This window comes from Cervus canadensis, chromosome 28, assembly GCF_019320065.1.
Source record: "Cervus canadensis isolate Bull #8, Minnesota chromosome 28, ASM1932006v1, whole genome shotgun sequence".
Taxonomy (NCBI): domain Eukaryota; kingdom Metazoa; phylum Chordata; class Mammalia; order Artiodactyla; family Cervidae; genus Cervus; species Cervus canadensis.
In genome coordinates, this window is record NC_057413.1 from 22699893 (window position 1) to 22719905 (window position 20013).

Genomic DNA, 20013 nt, shown 5'->3' on the forward strand with positions numbered 1-20013 from the left:
CCACTAACTTTACCTATAGAGTATTGGTTTTAGAGCTGCGAGCAGCTGAATCCCACTTTCCTAATAGTCTCATGAACAAATGAAGACCTGCCCTTACAGAGGCAGGGGATACAGTTTCAACTGCCTGATCCTTCCTGTCTTTATAAGTAGAATAGAGCTCAAGATAAAACATGGAGTTGAAAAATAAAAAAAAAACCATGGAGTTGAAAAGTAGAATAGGAAGGGGCAAATGCGGACTTTCCGAATTGGCAAATGGGAGGTTGGAAAGATGCAGGAGAGAGTGGAGGGGAAAGAAGACTGGGGAGAGTGAAGAAAAAGCCTGTGAAGGAAAGATGAAGATGCGCGTGCTGAAAGTGAGATGTATGAATATTTTGAATAAGTGGGTTTTCTGGGAGTTCCTTTCCTGGATGGAAGCACCACTTCAAAGTGGGTGCCAATTTTGTTTCTTGCTCTGGCATGAAAATTCCAGGAAACCCCAACTCTGAAAGAAAACACTGGAGGAAACAATGGGGAATGACCCTCCTCCTCCTTGTATCACAATCTTCATTCCTTACCCAATCTTTGATTTTCCTGCAGTTCTTCCCACTTACTGAAGTCATTGGTGAAACAGAATCAAAGCCCCCTGAAAGACCCAAGTAATTTCAAAAACTATTACTAGAATCCCTCCGGTGTTCTTATTTTATATAATGAGGTAGACACCCTGTCAGAGGGCCTGGGTAGCTCAGTCGGTAGAGCATCAGACTTTTAATCTGAGGGTCCAGGGTTCAAGTCCCTGTTCAGGCGCTAAGGCTTTATTTTGTTTTCAGTATTTACCTAAAAACTACTTCGATAACAGCCCATTTAAGAATGCCTCTGAAAGTGAGGAAGCCTTAACAGCCAAATCAAGCAAAGTCACTGCCCCAAAATAGTTTACCGTTTAGTTTTTCATCAATTTTGCTTTCCCAATATTAACAAAAACTCTTCCCCAAGTTTCTAAGAGGAATCAAAAAAGGGCATCATTTAAAAGTAATAAACTTGTGACAGATTAATTAAGAAGTAAGCCATTTAAAAGGTCTCTGAAAATGATTCATTAATCTGGGAGTGGAAGGGAACAATTTGGGTGGACTCGATGTGATAGTAGTAGGAGGTGGGACCTTTGAGAAGTGATTGGGTCGTGAGTTAATTTCTCATAAATAGAAATAGTGCCCTTTCAAAGGAGACCCCAGGGAGTTCTCTGTCCCTTCTGCCATGTGAGGCAACAGTGAGAAGACAACAGTCTATAAACCAGGAAGCTCTCACCCAACAAAGAACCTGAACCATGAATATTTGCCTTTGAGGTGTTTGATGCCTGTCTTTGTCTAGAGATTCTCTTGTTTCTTTAGACTGAACACCAAAAACCTCCCTTCCATCTCACCCATAAGCAATTTTAATCAGTACATTTACACCTTTTAACGTATACTTTCGTGCAGTTAACTATATTTATGCACATAACACCTCATCTTTCATCCTTAATTTTAGTGGGTTAAATATTGTAGGCAGGAATTTGTGTCTACCTAGAACTTCTGAATGTGATCTTGCTTGGAAACAGGTATTTGCAGATGTAATTAGTTACATTAAGATGAGATCATTCATACTGGATTAGGGTGGAGACTAAACCCTACCACTGGTAGGTAGCCTTACAAGGCAGAACACTAGGAGGCAGACAGAAAGAAGAAAGTCATATGTGGACAGAGGCAAAGACTGGAATCATACAGCCACAGTCAAAAAATATAATGGATTTTGGGGTCCTCCAGAAGCTAAGAAGAAGCAAGGAAGGAGAGTCCTTCAGAGAGAGAATGGCCCTACCAATATCTTAATTCTGTTGTCCTAGTCTTCAGAACACAGAGACAGTAATAGCACACTAACATGAGATAAAGTTCCAGGGGAAAGTGATTCCTTGGGATGAATCTGTTTTCTTTCTTTCTTTCTTTTTTTTCCTAAAAATATGGAACGCTTCACGAATTTGCGTGTCATCCTTGCGCAGGGACCATGCTAATCTTCTCTGTATCGTCCCAATTTTAGTATATGTGCTGCCGAAGCGAGCACTGGGGTGAATGTAAAATAATGAATAAACTTGAAGAAAGGAAGTCGTTTTGAATGGAGGGAGGTTTTTGGTTTGTTTGCTTGTTTAAGTTTAATGCCTTCCTTGATATTAATGAACATTTCTTTGCTATTAGTGATAAAACTATTTATAGCAATGTTGCAATTGATTGTGAGGCTGTCATTTTTAGATTTAGATAACATGAGGAATCCCTTTTGATGGACTGTTATTGTAAAGATTCTTACTGTATTCTTATCATAAAGATCCGTGAAATTCCCAGGAATTCACTGCCCAGAAAGAGCTCAGGGCACAACGTGTGAATGTCTCTTAACTGAGATTCTTTTAAGAGCCGTTGCCAGGTATTCCTCGTTAGTATAGTGGTGAGTATCCCCGCCTGTCACGCGGGAGACCGGGGTTCGATTCCCCGACGAGGAGGTTAAAGTGTTACCTTTTTCAGCCCGGCCTGTAACAAAGGAAATCTTTCTGCTCTCTTTTTGTTGTTCTAAGTTGAATTCTCCCGTGTTGACTTATTAGTGTGTTCACCGAGCAAGCAACTGCCTTCTGATGGAAACCCACGGCTGCTTTCTCTCTTGAGAGAAGTCAGATACAGCGCGTGGGGGGGGGGGGGGGTTCAAATTGTGCCCATTTGACTCGAAATATTCCAAGATCTTACAATAGGAATTTTCATTTGTCAAGTGAGGTGATGGAGATGTTGCTTGTACAGGAACCACCCTTAGAAAAGTCTCAGTGGTTCCCAAATTTTGGTGCACATTAGAATAACCTTTTTGTTCAGTCGCTGAGCCATGTCCGACTCTTCGCGACCTCACGTACTGCTGCACGCTAGGCTTCCCTGTCCTTCACTATCTCCCAGAGTTTGCTCAAACTCGTGTCCATTGATTCGGTGATGCCATTTAACCATTTCGTCCTCTGCTGCTCTCTTCTTTTCCCTTCAATCTTTCCCAGCTTCAGGGTCTTTTCCAATGAGATCGCTCTTCGCATCAGGCGACCAAAATATTGAAGCTTCACCTTCAGCATCAGCCCTTTCAATGAATATTCAGGGTTGATTTCCTTTAGGATGGATCGATGGGATCTCCTTGGCACTCTCAAGAGTCTTCTGCAACACCGCAACTGGAAAGCATCAGTTCTTCGGTGCTCAGCCTTTTTTTATGGTCCAACTTTCACATCCCCACTTGACTACTGGAAAAAACCATAACTTTGGCCATACAGACCTATGTCGGCAAAGTGAAAATTCCTGATGGAGGGGTGGCAATCCATACTAATTAAATTAGAATGTCCGGAGGTGGGAGCCAGGCTTCAGTAGGTATTTAAAATTCTCACCATGTAATTTCAATATGCCTCAAAGTTTCGGAGCAGCTGGCCATTTCTCTCTGGTTAGTTACTCTGACAATGTTACTAACGTATTCAAATTATTATTGTATTTAATATAAAATGTAAACTATTTGTAAAGCATTAAAAAAAAAAACCCCACTAGGATCTAAATAGATCATATTGTTACTACACATTATGCAGCAACAACAAAAGTAACTTAGTGTTCCTCCTCCAAATCAGGTAGTCACCACAAGAGTGCCAAAGTGTGCAGTGGGGATGGTATAATTTCAGTTCATGTAAAACTATGGACATTTGCACTGACACCTTCCATAGCTCTAATTTGCCAAAGTACTTTAATTTTTATATGTAAAAAGGAAAACCTATAATGTTGGTTTAAAAAAAAGACTGATGAAGTTATTAGATCCTAGCTAACATAAGTTGTACAGTACACCTAAATATGTATTGTACAATGTGCTGGTTTTGTTTACACTTGGATGTTTTGAAATTTGGACATATACAGCTTGCTAAAATGTTTAAAATTTCAAAGTCTAGTGATTCTACATTTACTAATATATTTTTGAACTTTTTTATTTGGAAATAATTTCAAATATAAAAGAGGTTACAAAAATAAAAATTTTATAAGGAACACTCTATATCCAGATCCACCTTTCCTTCACATTTTACCCTATGTCTTTATTGTTTTCGTCTATATCATATTTTTCTAAGTCATTTAAATATATTACATAAACCTCAATGTGTGTTTCCTTAGCGCCTGAACAGGGACTTGAACCCTGGACCCTCAGATTAAAAGTCTGATGCTCTACCGACTGAGCTATCCAGGCCCTGGTTTTGGGGGTTGAGTTGTCCTGTAAATAACTAAATCTCATTAGCAATTTTGATCTCCAGGAAGAACTGGAATAATACATAATTTTGGAAACAACCCGGGTCTTTCAAAAGTATGGCTCGACCACTTAAGTCATTTACTCACCAAACAGACCTCTGCACTGTACATTCTTTAAGTAGATTTTTAATTGTTGGGAAAATGAAGATTATTCCTAGAGTCAATTACTGCCGAAGAGGATTCACCAATCTCAGTTGAAGGAAATCGTATTTACTTCTCAGATAAGTTTAAAAAGAAGATGCACAAGGCTCCCTCACCAACCTGTGAGGGAACCTGGAAGAGATTTTTTTTTTTTTTTTGTAAGGAACAGCTAAAGTAACTGAGAAGAATCTTCCAAAGAATGAAGAGATGGGCAAAGAAGATGAGTTTTCTAACCTTGACATAATGCAGAGGCATCAAATCTGGTTGTACCCTTCGGTGTTTCCCCCCTCAGTTTCAGAAATGAAATGTCTGGGAAGAAATCCAAGGCTTCCTCTAATTTTTTCCTCCACATTGTATCTAGCAGCCCAACTCCTACAAAGACAGGAATGGCTTGACAGTTAAGGAAATAGTACTCCTGGTTCATTCAGTGTTTATTGGTTCATGAGACAGTTTTTGAGCACCTGTAGAGAGATCACAGGAGCAAAATCCCAAAGCACAGGTGCAGAAAAGGAAGATAGAAAGCACTTGGTTCCATGAGGACTGCCACATTCAGGACTATGAATTTTTGAGTCAATAATCCTTAAATTATTTAAGGTATTATTTACTGTTTTTTCTGTATGTGAAGCCAAGTGCAATCCTGACCAAACATGAAGAAAATACTGATTCATATATTACCCGTAATACTAACTATTATGAAATCATGTGCAAATGCCATTTTATTGTATAAGTTACACAGAGAACTTCAGAAGTTAAATATGTAACAGATATATACCTGGAGAAAATATTTAGATATTACTAAATGTGGATCAGAGGTCATTTTGACTTGACCTAAAAAACAAACCATCCCTCCTGCAGTATTTTTTCCCCTGATGTCCAAGATATGTTTAAAATAAACATCCTTATTCTACCTCTGAGCTTTTAGGTACTTTTTCTGACTCTCAAGGTCATTGATAAGATAAAAATCAGAGGTGGAAAAAAAGATAGGATGAGAGCTTGGATGAGGCCTAGGGATGAAGGAATGGGTGGGAAGGGATGATATTTTTGATTTGGGAAAGGATGGAGACATGAGTTTGAATAAGCTCTGGGAGTTGGTGATGGACAGGGATGCCTGGCGTGCTGCAGCGCATGCAGTCGCATAGAGTCGGACACGACTGAGCAACTGAACTGAACTGGAGACAGGTTAAGTAAGGAGATTATATGTTGCACAATTTCTCTGCAGCTTTATAGGTTTCTTTGCCTTTATTCAAAAACATCTGGCTTTATCCTATTTTGTAAACTTTGCCCTTGCTATTCCCTCTGCCTGGAAATATCTACCCCAGATATTCACATGACTCAATCATTTTATTCTTCCAGGTCTTTGTTCAAATGCCACCCAAACCTTCAATAATAACAGTATTTCAGTCAGTTCAATCAATCAGTCATGTCTGACTCTTTGCGACCCCAGAGACTGCAGTATGCCAGGCCTCCCTGTCCATCACTAACTCCTGGAGCTTACTCAAACTCATGTCCATTGAGTCGGTGATGCCATCCAACCATCTCATCCTCTGTTGTCCCCTTCTCCTCCACCTTCAATCTTTCCCAGGATCAGGGTGTCTCCAAATGAGTTAGTTATTTGCATCAGGTGGCCAAAGTATTGGAATTCCAGCTTCAGCATCAGTCTTTCCAATGAATATTCAGAACTGATTTCCTTTAGGATGGACTGGTTGGATCTCCTTGCAGTCCAAGGGACTCTCAAGAGTCTTCTCCAACACCACAGTTCAAAAGCATCAATTCTTTGGCACTCAGCTTTCTTTATAGTCCAACTCTCACATCCATACATGACTACTGGGAAAACCATAGTCTTGACTAGACAGACCTTTGTTGGCAAACTAATGTATCTGCTTTTTAATGTCTCTGCTGTCTAGGTTGGTCATAACTTTTCTTCCAAGGAGTAAGTGTCTTTTAATTTCATGGCTTCAGTCACCATCTGCAGTGATTTTGGAGCCCCCCAAAATAAAGTCTGCCACTGTTTCCCCATCTATTCACCATGAAGTGATGGGACCAGATGCCATGATCTTAGTTTTCTGAATGCTAAGTTTTAAGCCAACTTTTCACTCTCCTCTTTCACTTTCATCAAGAGGCTCCTCAGTTCCTGTTCGCTTTCTGCAATAAGTGTAGTGTCATCTGCATATCTGAGGTTATTGATATTTCTTCCTGCAATCTTGATTCCAGCTTGTGCTTCATCCAGCCCAGTTTCTCATGATGTACTCTGCATATAAGTTAAATAAGCAGGGTGACAATATACAGCCTTGACGTACTCCTTTTCCAATTTGGAACCAGTCTGTTGTTCCTTGTCCAGTTCTGTTGCTCCTTGACCTGCATACAGATTTCTCAGGAGGCAGGTCAGGTGGTCTGGTATTCCCATCTCTTTCAGAATTTTCCACAGTTTGTTGTGATCCACACAGTCAAAGGCTTTGGCATAGTCAATAAAGCAAAAGTAGAGTTTTTTTTTTTTAACTCTCTTGTTTTTTTGATGATCCAACAGATGTTGGCAATTTGATCTCTGGTTCCTCTGCCTTTTCTAAATCCAGCTTGAACATCTGGAAGTTCATGGTTCATGTACCACTGAAGTCTGGCTTGGAGAATTTTGAGCTTTACTTTGCTAGCGTGTGAGATGAGTGCAATTGTGCAGTAGTTTGAACATTCTTTAGCATTGCCTTTCTTTGGGATTGGAATGAAAACTGACCTTTTCCAGTCCTGTGGCCCCTGCTGAGTTTTCCAGATTTGCTGGCATATTGAGTGCAGCACTTTAACAGCATCATCTTTTAGGATTTGAAATAGCTCAACTGGAATTCCATCACCTCCACTAGCTTTGTTTGTAGTGATGCTTCCTAAGGCCCACTTGACTTCACATTCCAGGATATCTGGCTCTAGATGAGTGATCACACCATTGTGATTATCTGGACCCTGAAGATCTTTTTTTTGTATAGCTCTTCTGTGTATTCTTGCCACCTCTTCTTAATATCTTCTGCTTCTATTAGGTCCATACCATTTCTCTCCTTTATTGTGCCCATCTTTGTATGAAATGTTCCCTTGGTATCTCTAATTTTCTTGAAGAGATCTCTAGTCCCTCCCATTCATTGTTGAAATCTCCCTTACATCCCATATCTCTTCTTTGCTTACTGTTTCTTTATGGCTTTTACCACCATCTAGCTCTCTGGATGTATATATTATGAGACAGAGAAAAGCAACCCTGGACATCCAGGAACTGAGCTGGCATTTACAGCTATGTCTTAATGTTTTCTTGTTGAATATAAACAATTTTCCAGAACATCAATATCAGACAAGACTTCTCTAATAGATTAAGACAGAAACAGGATAACTCTATGATCATGTCTGAACATAAACACAAGAACATTGTCCAAGCCAGAGAGTACCAAACATTTCCCTCTCCCACATCATACAAATGACTATGGTTTCTTTACTAATTTCAGCTCTATTTTTAGTTTGCCCTACCTTTAGGTAAGATTAAGATGTCCAACCACAGAATTACCCCCTACCTCCTGACAGTATATAAACCAATGCAAAGCCATACTGTCTTAAAACTGCCCCCAAATCACCTAACAAAAGTGGTCACCTAAAAAAAGATCACAACAAACTGTGGAAAATTCTTAAAGAGATAGGAATACCAGACAATCTTACTGCCTCCTGAGAAATCTTACATGCAGGTCAAGAAGCAACACTTAGAACTGGACATGGAACATCAGACTGGTTCTAAATTGGAAAAGAAGTACAATCAAGGTTGTATATTGTCACCCTGCTTATTTAACTTATATGCAGAATACATCATGCAAAATGCCAGGTTGGATGAAGCACAGGCTGGAATCAAGACTGCCGGGAAAAATATCAATAATCTCAGATATGCAGATGACACCACCCTTATGGCAGAAATCGAAGAGGAACTGAGGAGCCTCTTGATGAAAGTGAAAGAGGAGACTGAAAACGCTGACTTAAAACTCAACATTCAACGATCTACAATCATGGCATCTGGTCCCATCACTTCATGGCAAATAGGTAGGGAAACAATGGAAACCTTCTTTTCGTGGGCTCCAAAATCACTGCAGATGGTGACTGCAGCCATGAAATTAAAAGATGCTTGCTGCTTGGAAGAAAAACTGTGACCAACCTAGACAATATTTTTAAAAGCAGAGACATTACTTTGCCAACAAAGGTCTGTCTGGTCAAAGCTATGGTTTTTCCAGTAGTCATGTATGGGTGTGAGAGTTGGACTATAAAGAAAGTTGAGCACCGAAGAATTAATGCTTTTGAACTGTAGTGTTGGAGAAGACTCTTGAGAGTTCCTTGGACTGAAAGATCAAACCAGTCAATTCTAAGGGAAATCAATCCTGAATATTCATTGGAAGAACTAATGCTAAAGCTGAAGCCTCAATATTTTGGCTACCTGATGTGAAGAACTAACTCATTAGAAAAGACTCTGATGCTGAGAAAGATTGAAGGTAGGAGGAGAAGATGATGACAGAGGATGAGATGACTGGATGGCATCACCAATTCAATAGACATGAGTTTGAGCAAGCTCCCGGAGTTGGTGATGGACAGGGAAGCCTGACATGCTGCAATCCATGGGGTCACAAAGAGTCAGACATGACTGAGTGGCTGAACTGAGCTGAAAAAAGGTTACAAAGTCCACTTCTTATAATCACTTCTTTCTAACACTCTTACTGAGACACTCCACTGTTCTCTTGATGTGCATTCTCTCTTGCTGCAACAGTTAGCAAAACCAACTTTAGGAGTATGTTTTGGCACTCACTAACTTCATGTATTGTCACCTCCCCCTACTCAGACCCAACCACAGAATCTGAGCATCCATTAAATAAATATTGTTAAATAAATAAGTGAATAAATAGAATTGCTTTTTTTTCATAAGAAAGTAAAAGTTCACATTCTTGGGAAGTGGAGGTCAAGAAAGCAGTAAATAATATTTTAGGTTCTTAATTAGACAAAAGTTACAGACAAGTACAACAACAACACAAGTACAACCAACTCCCCTTCTACCATTGTCCATACACGAAGTAGCCTGCAATAACTGATTTACACTCGGTGTCTGCACTACTGGGAATCCTAATCATAGAAAATGGAAGCAAGGACAATATGAACTAGCTTGACTCAAAGTGGAAAATAAACGGTATATTAAAAACCTGTTACCTTTACCACAGGGACTGGAGGCTGGGGCGAGGGTGGAAAGAGAGACAAAGAGAAACTATTTGTTACTTGGTAACTGCCCTCAAGCATTTAAACTCCTACACCTATTATCCTGTGTCCTATATCGCATCCCCTTTTCCTAGGCCATTGGGAAGAGATTAATGGGAGAAAAGAGGAGGGAGAAAGACGCTACTGAAGAAAAAAAGAGATTATGGGGAGAAATGCCCGCCTGTACTCCTCGACGGACGGTTCTGATGTTTAAACAGGTTTACTGAAGGGGAGTTCTAGCCCTTCTCACTGACTCTCTCCTTCCCTATGCTACTTTTTAATTTATCGTGGGAATGAAAAAGCCTGAACACTGCGGGAAGCAGACTTAAGCAGTCTTCGAAACCAGCGCTAATTCGGTGCTGGGCTTCCCTGGTACCTTAGTTGGTAACGAATCTGCCTGCAATGCACAGACCCCTTTTCTTTGATTTACGGAACTCCCACACTAAGGGGACTGTTGGGCCATTGGGAGGCCGGCAGCGCGGTGCGGGAGCTTAAAAGAGCGTGCGGGGGTGCTGCTTCTCAGTATCCCCTGACTGGGCTCTCCAGCTGATTTTGTGCCATTGCAACAGCCTCCAGCATCCATCCACCAAAACTTGGCTTTTTTGCCTCTTTCCTTTTGCAATCGTTTTCAGAGCTTGCGTTTCACCCTATACACTCTAGATGTAATAGTAATCACATTGGTTGTTAACCACAGCGGCATGTTATACGTCATACAGCGACGAACATGTCAGGATGGCCGAGTGGTCTAAGGCGCCAGACTCAAGTTCCTACTTCCCCTAGTTGGGGTTTCTGGTCTCCGGTTGGAGGCGTGGGTTCGAATCCCACTTCTGACATGGTGTTCTTTTGTTCTTATGCTCAAATTCTGCAATTTCTGTCAGTAAATAGCCACCTTCTTAGGCTGTATTGCCAAATCTTACCCATTACCACTGATATCTTACCCTTTCTTCAGTTCAGTTCAGTCGCTCAGTCGGGTCCGACTCTTTGCGACTCCATGGACTGCAGCACGCCGGGTTTCCCGGTCCATCACCAGCTCCCGAAGCTTGCTCGTAAACTCATGTCCATCAAGTCGGTGATGCCATCCAACCATCTCGTCCTCTGTTGTCCCCTTCTCCTCCTGCCTTCAGTCACCCTTCTTAGACCAGTGCTGTTTAGATGTCTGCCTCTCATCACGCCTACCCTCCCTCCCACCTTTCCTTTTCGTTCTTTTTCTTTTTCAATAAAAATTGCCTGTTTATGAGAATCTACATGGAAGAATAGTAATATATCAGTATTAAAATGCAGGTCTTAACATATATGTGAAGTGATGGTTATAAATTTCTGTACTCAGTATTTTAACTGTTCTGTGAAGGTTAAGTTTTGAATATTCTTCCACAGATCTCAGGCTTGTCCCTCCCTCTCTGTTGTCCTCACCTGACTTTCTTTTTTTCTTCGTCTTACTCTTTCCTTTTTTTGCCTACCTTCTCCCATCACATGTTGCATTGCTAGCCAAAAGGTATCTGCTGTAAAGTGAAGAGGCTGGATATGATAGATATATTCTATGACATAAGACAAGAGAGTTGTGGGGGAGAGGAGAAGTAGAACAGTGATTCTTAACCAGGATTGATTTTTAAAAGCAAGTTGTTTTTATAAAAATAAAGAAAGGGAATGAGGGAGAGAGGGGAAGGAAGGAAGGAACTTGCCCCTAAGTGTGGCTCTACCTACCAGATCCTAAATTATTTGTTAAATATATGTTCTGTTTTATTACTTTGATTTTTTTTTGTAAATCTAGTAATTCGCGTGTTGGATTGTCTTTGCTTTTCTTTTTATGTATCATTTTCTGCCTAACTTATTTGAAATTTTAGTTCTTTCCTTCTTTTCTACTATCCTCTATACTGTTTGCTGTTTTCCTCATTGTTAATTCTATTTTTTGTGCTCAAGGGGAGATGCTCTTCACCCTGCTCTGTGCTGATATAGGCCCTTGGAACTGGCCTGAATGGGTTTTCATGCTCACTGGTTTCCATTTGGGTTAGGTCAGTTGGAGTCCCAACAGGAGATAGGTAGATCTAGGAAGGCTATGCAGATCAGGAAGCAACAGTTAGAACTGGACATGGAACAACAGACTGGTTCCAAATAGGAAAAGCAGTACATCAAGGCTGTATATTGTCACCCTGCTTATCTAACTTATATGCAGAGTACATCATGAGAAATGCTGGGCTGGAAGAAGCACAAGCTGGAATCAAGATTGCCAGGAGAAATATCAATAACCTCAGATATGCAGATGACACCACCATTATGGCATAAAGTGAAGAGGAACTAAAAAGCTTCTTGATGAAAGTAAAAGAGGAGAGTGAAAAAATTGGCTTAAAGCTCGACATTCAAAAAACTAAGATCATGGTATCTAGTCCCATCACTTCATGGCAAATAGATGGGGAAACAACAGAAACAGTGAGGGACTTTATTTTGGGGGGTTCCAACATCACTGCAGATGGTGATTGCAGCCATGAAATTAAAAGACGCTTATTCCTTGGAAGGAAAGTTATGACCTACCTAGATAACATATTAAAAAGCAGAGACATTACTTTACCAACAAGGTCTGTCTAGTCAAAGCTATGGTTTTTCCAGTGGTCATGTATGGATGTGAGAGTTGGACTGTGAAGAAAGCTGAATACCGAAGAATTGATGCTTTTGAACTGTGGTATTGGAGAAGACCTCTTGAGAGTCCCTTGGACTGCAAGGAGATCCAACCAGTCCATCCTAAAGGAGATCAGTCCTGGGTGTTCATTGGAAGGACTGATGTTGAAGCTGAAACTCCAATACTTTGGCCACCTCATGCAATGAGTTGACTCACTGGAAAAGACCCTGATTCTGGGAGGAATTGGGGGCAGGAAGAGAAGGGGACAACGGAGGATGAGATGGCTGGATGGCATCACTGACTTGATGGACATGAGTTTGGGTAAACTCCGGGAGTTGGTGATGGACAGGGAGGCCTGGCATGCTGTGATTCATGGGGTCGCAAACAGTCAGACACAACTGAGCAACTGAACTGAACTGAGGAGGGCTAGCAGCAGGTATTTACTTCTTGTCTTTCTGCCTGCAGGTCACTTCAGAAGAGCTACATTCCTTGACCGGAGGCCATACCTCATTCAAAGCAGCCCTCACTACAAGGCTGTCTTCTGAGTTCAAGTTATTACACTCTCTTCATGCCTCTTCAGGTACAGAAGTAATAATAACCCTACTGCTGCTTGTCCTGGAGAACGACACTCACCCTGGTGGTTTTTCTCTAGCTGTACACATTTTTTACTAGAAAGTTTATTGTGAAATATATGTCTTCTGCCCCTTAATTCTTCAAATTATCTTGTCTGGATGCCACCAAAATTAACATTTTTAACTGTTTCATTCTTGGATTTGGAGACCTCTATTTTCCTAAATAATATGTATAACTGCTATTATTGATTAATTGATTTAGACATTATTTACTTGTTTTCCAACTGTTAAACAATTAACTGCTTTATGCCACTACCACCCACTATTTCTTATCCTTCCAAAATACTTATGTTTTACCTTTTTTTAATTCAGTGTTTATTGTTTATGTTATTTTTCTATGAAAGTATTATACACAGCATTGTTGTGAGCTATGATTCTGTTTTCATTCTTTACTGGATGCTTATAATTGCCTAAAAAGGCAAGCTTTAAAAAGAAAATTTTTAATGTGCCTAAGTCCCTTCATATGTATTGATAATTGCTAATTCTTCCTTAACTTCCAAATACCTTTCAGTGGAGCTTTCCACAAGATCAATCAAATCAGATAATATATCAACTCAAATATTTGTTCTTGAGGATATTTTTCCAGTTGACTTCTACATGCTTAAATCTGAATTGGTTGCTCTCTGGACCTGCTACACAGCTGTCATCTGAATCTTCCCTTGCTCACCTGTTCATAATCTATTTTTTGTTCATTTATTTGCTCCACTGTTTCAGTGGAAAGTATTCTCAAGGTTTTTGGTTTTTAGGTTATAAAAATAACTCAGAGTCTGAGGTAATGGTGAGAAGAGCCCTCAGTATGCTTATATGTTGTTAGACTCTACCAACTTACACCAGTTGCCTCACATATATTCTTAGCATTTTTACCTTTCATTTTTGAATGGTAGTTGTATTTTTTTCCCAGTCCTGCCATCAGGATAAAGCCCTAACTGTCAGAGATCTGAGAGTTAGGTGAGGGAAAAGAGCTCAGTCTTTAGCATTCCCTTACATCCAGATACAGAACAGATCCTCTCCTGTTCTCATTAAGGTACTCAGATCCTCATCTGTAATAGTCTAATCCCATTCTTTATTTTCTTAGAAGAAAAAATCTCCGGATTTTTTCCTGGGTGGTAGAAGAGCAAACACTCAGTATAAGTGCAGAGAATTTAGGGCTCTAACTCTTTCTCAAATTTTAAACAATCTGCTTTTGGTTTCCCTTTAGCCTCCAGTACATAGTGCTCTCAGTTCCTGAGCTTTTTAAAGAAACTTTGGTATTAATCAGATTGTTTCTGTGAAGTCTGTTACTACTTGTCTACCTGTTTTTCAGTTTTAGTGTTTCTTATCTTCCACTTCTTTTGTGTTCTTCTCATATTTGAGCTTAAAAAAATATTTTTACTATAGTTATAGTGAGTTTTCAGGGGGCATACAATAAAAATTATAATTTCTGTCTCAACAATATCTTAATGTAATATGGATAAAAATTTTTATAGAAATTCCATGTAATTTCTAACCCACCTAAAAATTTTAAGTTGAACCAAATCAAGCTAGCTTTAAGTCATTTCAAAATTTGATGGTTATTGGAAAGCATTTGTTGTTGTTCAGTCTTTGAGTTGTGTCCAACTCTTTGTGACCCTGTAGACTGCCACACCACGCTCCTCTGTCCTCCACTGTCTTTGGGAGTTTGCTCAAATTCATGTCCATTGAGTTGGTGATACTATCCACTGCTGCCCCCTTCTTCTTTTGCCTTCAATCTTTCCTAGCATCAGGGTCTTTTCCAATGAGTCGGCTCTTTGCATCTTGTGGCCAAAGTATTGGAGTTTCATCTTCAACATCAGTCCTTCCAATGAATCCTCTGGGTGGGTTTCCTTCAGGATTGACTGGTTAGATCTTGCAGTCCAAGGGACTCTCAAGAGTTTTCTCCAGCACCACAGTTTGAAAGCATCAATTCTTCAGCGTTCAGCTTTCTTTATGATCCAGCTCTCACTTTCGTACATGACTACTGGAAAAACATAGCTTTGATGAGATGGACCTTTGTCAACAAAGTGGTGCCTCTGCTATTTAATTCCCTGTGTGTGTCATAGCTTTCCTTCCAAGGAGCAAGCATACTGACTTATAAGCATAGTCTTCAAACCACTACATATTTTTTCAAGTGATCTACTTTACCAGTGGGCCCATGGCAAGGGGAGGTTTAAAAGAAAAGTATTCAATACACTATTTGTTGGTAAAACATTTCTGATGCAAATTTCCAAAGCATTGATAAAATGGACCCTAACTAAGAGAAACATCTGACAGCAGAAATAGACTCTCCTGGAATCCATACAATAGAGTTCCAATAGAGTGATTCAAAATTAGCTGAAATTAATAGAGACAAAGGAAATGAAACACAAAATTAAGAACTTTTGACTCATTAAAGAAAAAAAAAAACCTGACAATAGGAAAAGGAAACAGAAACTTTAAAACAAAATTTTTAAAAGTAACTTAAGAATAGTGGGTGCATTTTAAAACAAATTAGCAAAAAGAAAATTAGTAAACTGGTAAGATGAAAATGGATGTGAGAGTTGGACTATAAAGAAAGCTGAGCACCAAAGAACTGACGCTTTTGAACTGTGGTGTTGGAGAGGACTCTTAAGAGTCCCTTGAACAGCAAGGAGATCAAACCAGTCAATCCTAAAGGAAATCAGTCCTGAATATTCATTGGAAAGACTGATGCTGAAGCTGAAACTCCAATAGTTTGGCCACCTTATGCAAAGAACTGACCCATTGGGAAAGACCCTGATGCTGGGAAAGATTGAAGTCAGGAGGAGAAGGGGACGACGGAAGACAAGATGGTTAGGTGGCATCACTGACTTGATAGACATGAGTTTGAGCAAGCTCTGGGAGTTGGTGATGGCCAGGGAAGCCTGGCATGCCACAGTCCATGGGGTCGCAAAGAGTTGGACATGACTGAGCGACTGAACTGAACTGAAGATGAAAATATCCAGAATAAAAATGTTATAAAAGGAAAACACAATCAAGAAGTCGAGAAAGTATAACACATTGACTCTTAAAGCCAAGAAAGCAAGGAGAGAAAAGATTGAAAAGAAGCAATATTTGAAAAAATAATGATTGGAAATTGATCTGAACATTCAAAAAGCCCTACTACATCCAAACTAGATAAATACAAAGAAGACCACATTTTGGCATATCTGGGAGCTAGCCTTCAAAATGTCCCTCCAGTAATCCCTGTGGGGATTTGATGCTTGGGGAATCATTACAAATGATGCTTTCTGGCTACTACTGTTGTGGTGAGTAATAAACTGTCCTTTGTCTCTCATCCAGGAGTCTCATGTCTTCTGCCAGTATCTATGAAACTGTAGTAGGCTAATTCTTAGCTTAGAGTAATTACCATTTCTTTTTAGTGGTTTGAATAATTAAGTTATAGTCTTAGCAAATTTGATGATTGTAATTCAGTATTGTTGTCTAGATTGTTAATTTTTTTTAAAGAAAATTAAAATAGTCATTTCACTTTATATAGGCAACTAATTTTTTCTTTCTTTTTTTTTTGTAGTGTCTTAACCATTTGGTTTACGGATGACAGACCAGAAAACAGAACTGAAGATAACCACTTTTTGGTTACCTCCATAGGGTTTTTTTTTTTTTTGTCAGTGACAATCTATTATTCCATATGGGGAATTGGGCAAAGTCATTTAAAAAATTTTTTATTAAACTTTTTTTAAGGCAAAGCCATTTCCCTCCTCTTTAGTTCTTGTTCTCAAAGATTAATGTCCTCCTTTCTCTATCCTCCCTCCTTCTTTGTCAAGCAAGTTTTAGTGACAACTTGTTTAGACATTTTTGATACTGTCCTTAAGTCTGTGCAGATCTTATATTCCCTTGGTATTCTGAATTATTGTTAATTTTTCAGTAATTAGGGTCTGCACTTATGATCCTTCATCAAAGATTTTGTTCACATCCAAGACCAGAGCCAGTTTTAGTCTCCTTCCTTGTGACCAGGTGCTGAGTTAGCCATATTCACCCCTTAGCTTTCAAATACATAATTTTAGCCTGTTTAATTTTCAATGAATTCACATTGCTCTGAAGTAAAAATTCTTAGAAACAAAACACTGTTACCAGTTAGAAGGTAAGGTTTTAAGTGGGATTCTGCAAATAGAATATACTAATGCTTTAAGCATGTTAAGGAAAAAGAAACAATTTCTCTCCAAGTGATAAGATGTTGTGGTGAAACTAGCCCAAGATTCCAGAGCCCAGGGCAACTGTGCCTTGTCCAAACTGAGGAGATGCTGACTGAACTTCTGCAGGACCCATCATTTGCCCTTTCTCAATTTCCCTCTAAATTCTACATGGTGCTACTCTTCTTCAAGTGATTCCTAGCATTCTGTTCTTTTCCCAGTTTTCTGCCACAGCAACTGCAGACATTGTATTGCCATCCAGGTATGGAAGCCAGGACCATATAACTTCCTCAGCTGAGTTCACAACCATTTAACTTATGTTTTTCTCCCAGGAAAGGATCACCAGCCTCTTCTGTGAATCAGTTACTTTTACATATAATTTTGGTTTCCAAAGGAATTAAGTGACAGAAGTGACATAAGATAGTTATGGCTTAAAACATATTTTAATTGTTTTTCTCATTGTGACAGATCACATTCCTTATGAATGCCCCCTGTGACTATTTCTCTTTGGATGCCAGGAATGACCCATGAACATGCCTGTGTCTGCTTCTGCCTTATTACTGTATTCTCACTAACATCAGTATAACCTGTCTATCCTTTGATCCATTTTGGGGCACTTAAAAATTCTTATTCAGAAGTCGTGGGCTCTCGTAACAGCTATACTTACAATACGTAGCCACCCCCAGGGAAGAGAATGACACTTTCAACTCTGAGAGTGACAGAATCTACTTTGCCTCCCATAGGATTTCAAGTATAATTTAAGCCCCAACAATTCTCCGTGATATCTGGCTTCATGATTCTTCTTTTTCTCCTGCTATCGTATAAACACACACACAAAAGATGGGTAGGGATATATAATTTGGTCATCAAATCACTGTTGACATGTGTGGAAGTACTTATGAAGAAGCTCCTCAAATGTAAACTACAGAAAGTAGGAATCAACTGCGGTGAGAAATGTCGGCACCTGGAATTCAGACTGGAGATAGCGTCCAATTCATAGAAGAATGGACCAGTGAGTGACAAGGTTATCCGCTTGGTAACAAAAACACTCGCGACTCTGGCGGGACTCGAACCCGCAACCTTTGAATGCCTCATTGCTGCGCTAGAAGTCCAATGCGCTATCCATTGCGCCACAGAGCCCGACGGCTTATCATCGTTGGCTGGATCCCAAACACTGTTGGTGATTTACTTGGTTATCAGTAAATATAATTTGTGGGGATTTATTGTGTTTCAGTCACTGTGAAAGTTCAAGAAACATAAAAACAAGGCAATGCAAGGGACATCAATGTCCAACATGGGGGAATTTCTGAGCCTTTCCGTGGCTACTGTCATTCGTTTTCATGAAGTAAGGAATAGTTGGTTCAAGATTCAAAAAACATCTCATTTCATCTCGTCTTTCCAAGCCCAAGCTCGAGACCGTTGGCTTTGCAAAAATGGAATTTGAGGAACTTCCAGCCAAATGGCGTTGGGATATATTTTAAATTCATGGCGGGGCCCCACTACTCTTTCCTCTAGCTCACTTCTGGAGTTTTCTCTCTCTCGATCTGGGGGCCCTTCTTGTTCGTCTTTGTGTTCTTTCTGAAAAAGAAGAGTTCGTTTGTTTTGTTAATGGGCTCTTGGAGCAACGCAATCGCATTGTCGCCCTCTCTCTCGAAGGAAAGGGCTACAGTTTTTAAGAGTCCAGGAAGCTATGGAAAGATCCCAGGCTTTCTAACTCTGGAATTACTTTTGATGACTCTTTGGGTTGAGATGCAAAAGACGGCTGTTCCTTCGCTGCCGCTTTTCTGTGAGACTGTATGGTCTAGTCGCAGTGGCTCCTTCAGTGACCGTCGGTCAATAAGCGGGTTGATGTCTTTGCGGACAGAAAAGGATGCGGACAGTGGAGGTCACCGAGTGCGGGAGAGGCCAAGGTTTGTTGACGCGGAGCAGGAGGGTAGTTGTGACTTGAGAAATCGGAGGAGAGTTGTGGAAGGAAGAGAAGAAATCCCAGGTCATCCCTACCAAGGAGGACAGTGCAATATGATAGAAACAAATATGACTCGCTCTAGAACCTGAGCCATGAGGTCGAAGATCACTCAAGCACTCTCACACACTAGTGAGTAATAAGGATGCGGGAAAGGAGCTTCTCCCGGCCCTCAACCTCTCAACTCCACATAATATCAGAAATGAAAATAATGATTTCTAAAAAAGAAAGAAAGAAAGAAAATAATGAATTCTGAAAATCACAAGACAAAACTCGAACTCTGAATCGACTGTCAGCAAAAACGCAAAGCAGAAAGGACGTGTTAGACAAAAGCTGAAGTTTGAGCTGAGTGAGAAAGTCCTTGTAGCCCTAGAGCCTAGGAGCCTGGGTATTGAGAGCCTGTGCGTTCACACCCGCGGCCCACCCTCCCCCGCCAGCCCCCCCGCTCCTTCCCCTCATCCGGGCCGCGGGTGCCCTCCCGGCGCTCGGCTTCCTCCCGGAACCTTGCCGCGTACCTTTCTCTTAGCTCCACAGCGGGACTTGCCGCAGCCTAAAGACTGGGGAGGTGATAGGTAGATCTGACCAAGTTTCTTTATTCATTCTTCTCCAGCCTCACGTCTTTGAGGACGTGTCGGTTCGAGTCCAAGTTTTGGGAGCTGCCAAAGAGGAGGGCCGGAGGTGAGCGGCACCTACAGGGCAGCCTCAGAGTTGGAAATGCTAGTGGGAGAAGGACCCGGAATGAAGGGCGCTCGAAAGCATCGGACGCTAACTAGGGACTGACTTTGATGAGAGGACACTGGTTTGCCCTTTCCAGACCGAGAGGACTATTCGATACGTTGCTTGAGGGGGAATACCGGCTGAAAAGGAGGATCCGGGGACTGTCTCCTAGTCTCCTAGTCAGAAAAATTTGACTTCTCTGCTCTCTAGTAAAGGAGGCGGGAACGTTCCAGAGGCCCCTTTCCGAATGAGGGAAGAAGCCCGCGGTCAC

At 40.5% G+C, this 20013-nt stretch overlaps 6 non-coding genes across 6 annotated transcripts; 3 read left to right on the top strand and 3 right to left on the bottom strand.

Moving 5' to 3' along the window:
* The first annotated feature begins 710 nt into the window (after window positions 1-710).
* On the top strand, window positions 711-783 carry TRNAK-UUU. Its single transcript has one exon. It is a non-coding gene; the product is annotated as a tRNA-Lys (tRNA).
* A 1174-nt stretch (window positions 784-1957) lies between these two features.
* LOC122430234 lies at window positions 1958-2064 on the bottom strand. Its single transcript, XR_006266307.1, has one exon. It is a non-coding gene; the product is annotated as a U6 spliceosomal RNA (small nuclear RNA).
* Window positions 2065-2422: 358 nt separating this feature from the next.
* On the top strand, window positions 2423-2494 carry TRNAD-GUC. The gene has a single exon. It is a non-coding gene; the product is annotated as a tRNA-Asp (tRNA).
* A 1663-nt stretch (window positions 2495-4157) lies between these two features.
* On the bottom strand, window positions 4158-4230 carry TRNAK-UUU. The gene has a single exon. It is a non-coding gene; the product is annotated as a tRNA-Lys (tRNA).
* Window positions 4231-10403: 6173 nt separating this feature from the next.
* TRNAL-CAA lies at window positions 10404-10510 on the top strand. Its single transcript has 2 exons — window positions 10404-10441; window positions 10465-10510. It is a non-coding gene; the product is annotated as a tRNA-Leu (tRNA).
* Window positions 10511-18114: 7604 nt separating this feature from the next.
* Window positions 18115-18202, bottom strand: TRNAR-UCU. The gene is given in 2 exon segments: window positions 18115-18150; window positions 18166-18202. It is a non-coding gene; the product is annotated as a tRNA-Arg (tRNA).
* Between the last annotated feature and the right edge of the window lie 1811 nt (window positions 18203-20013).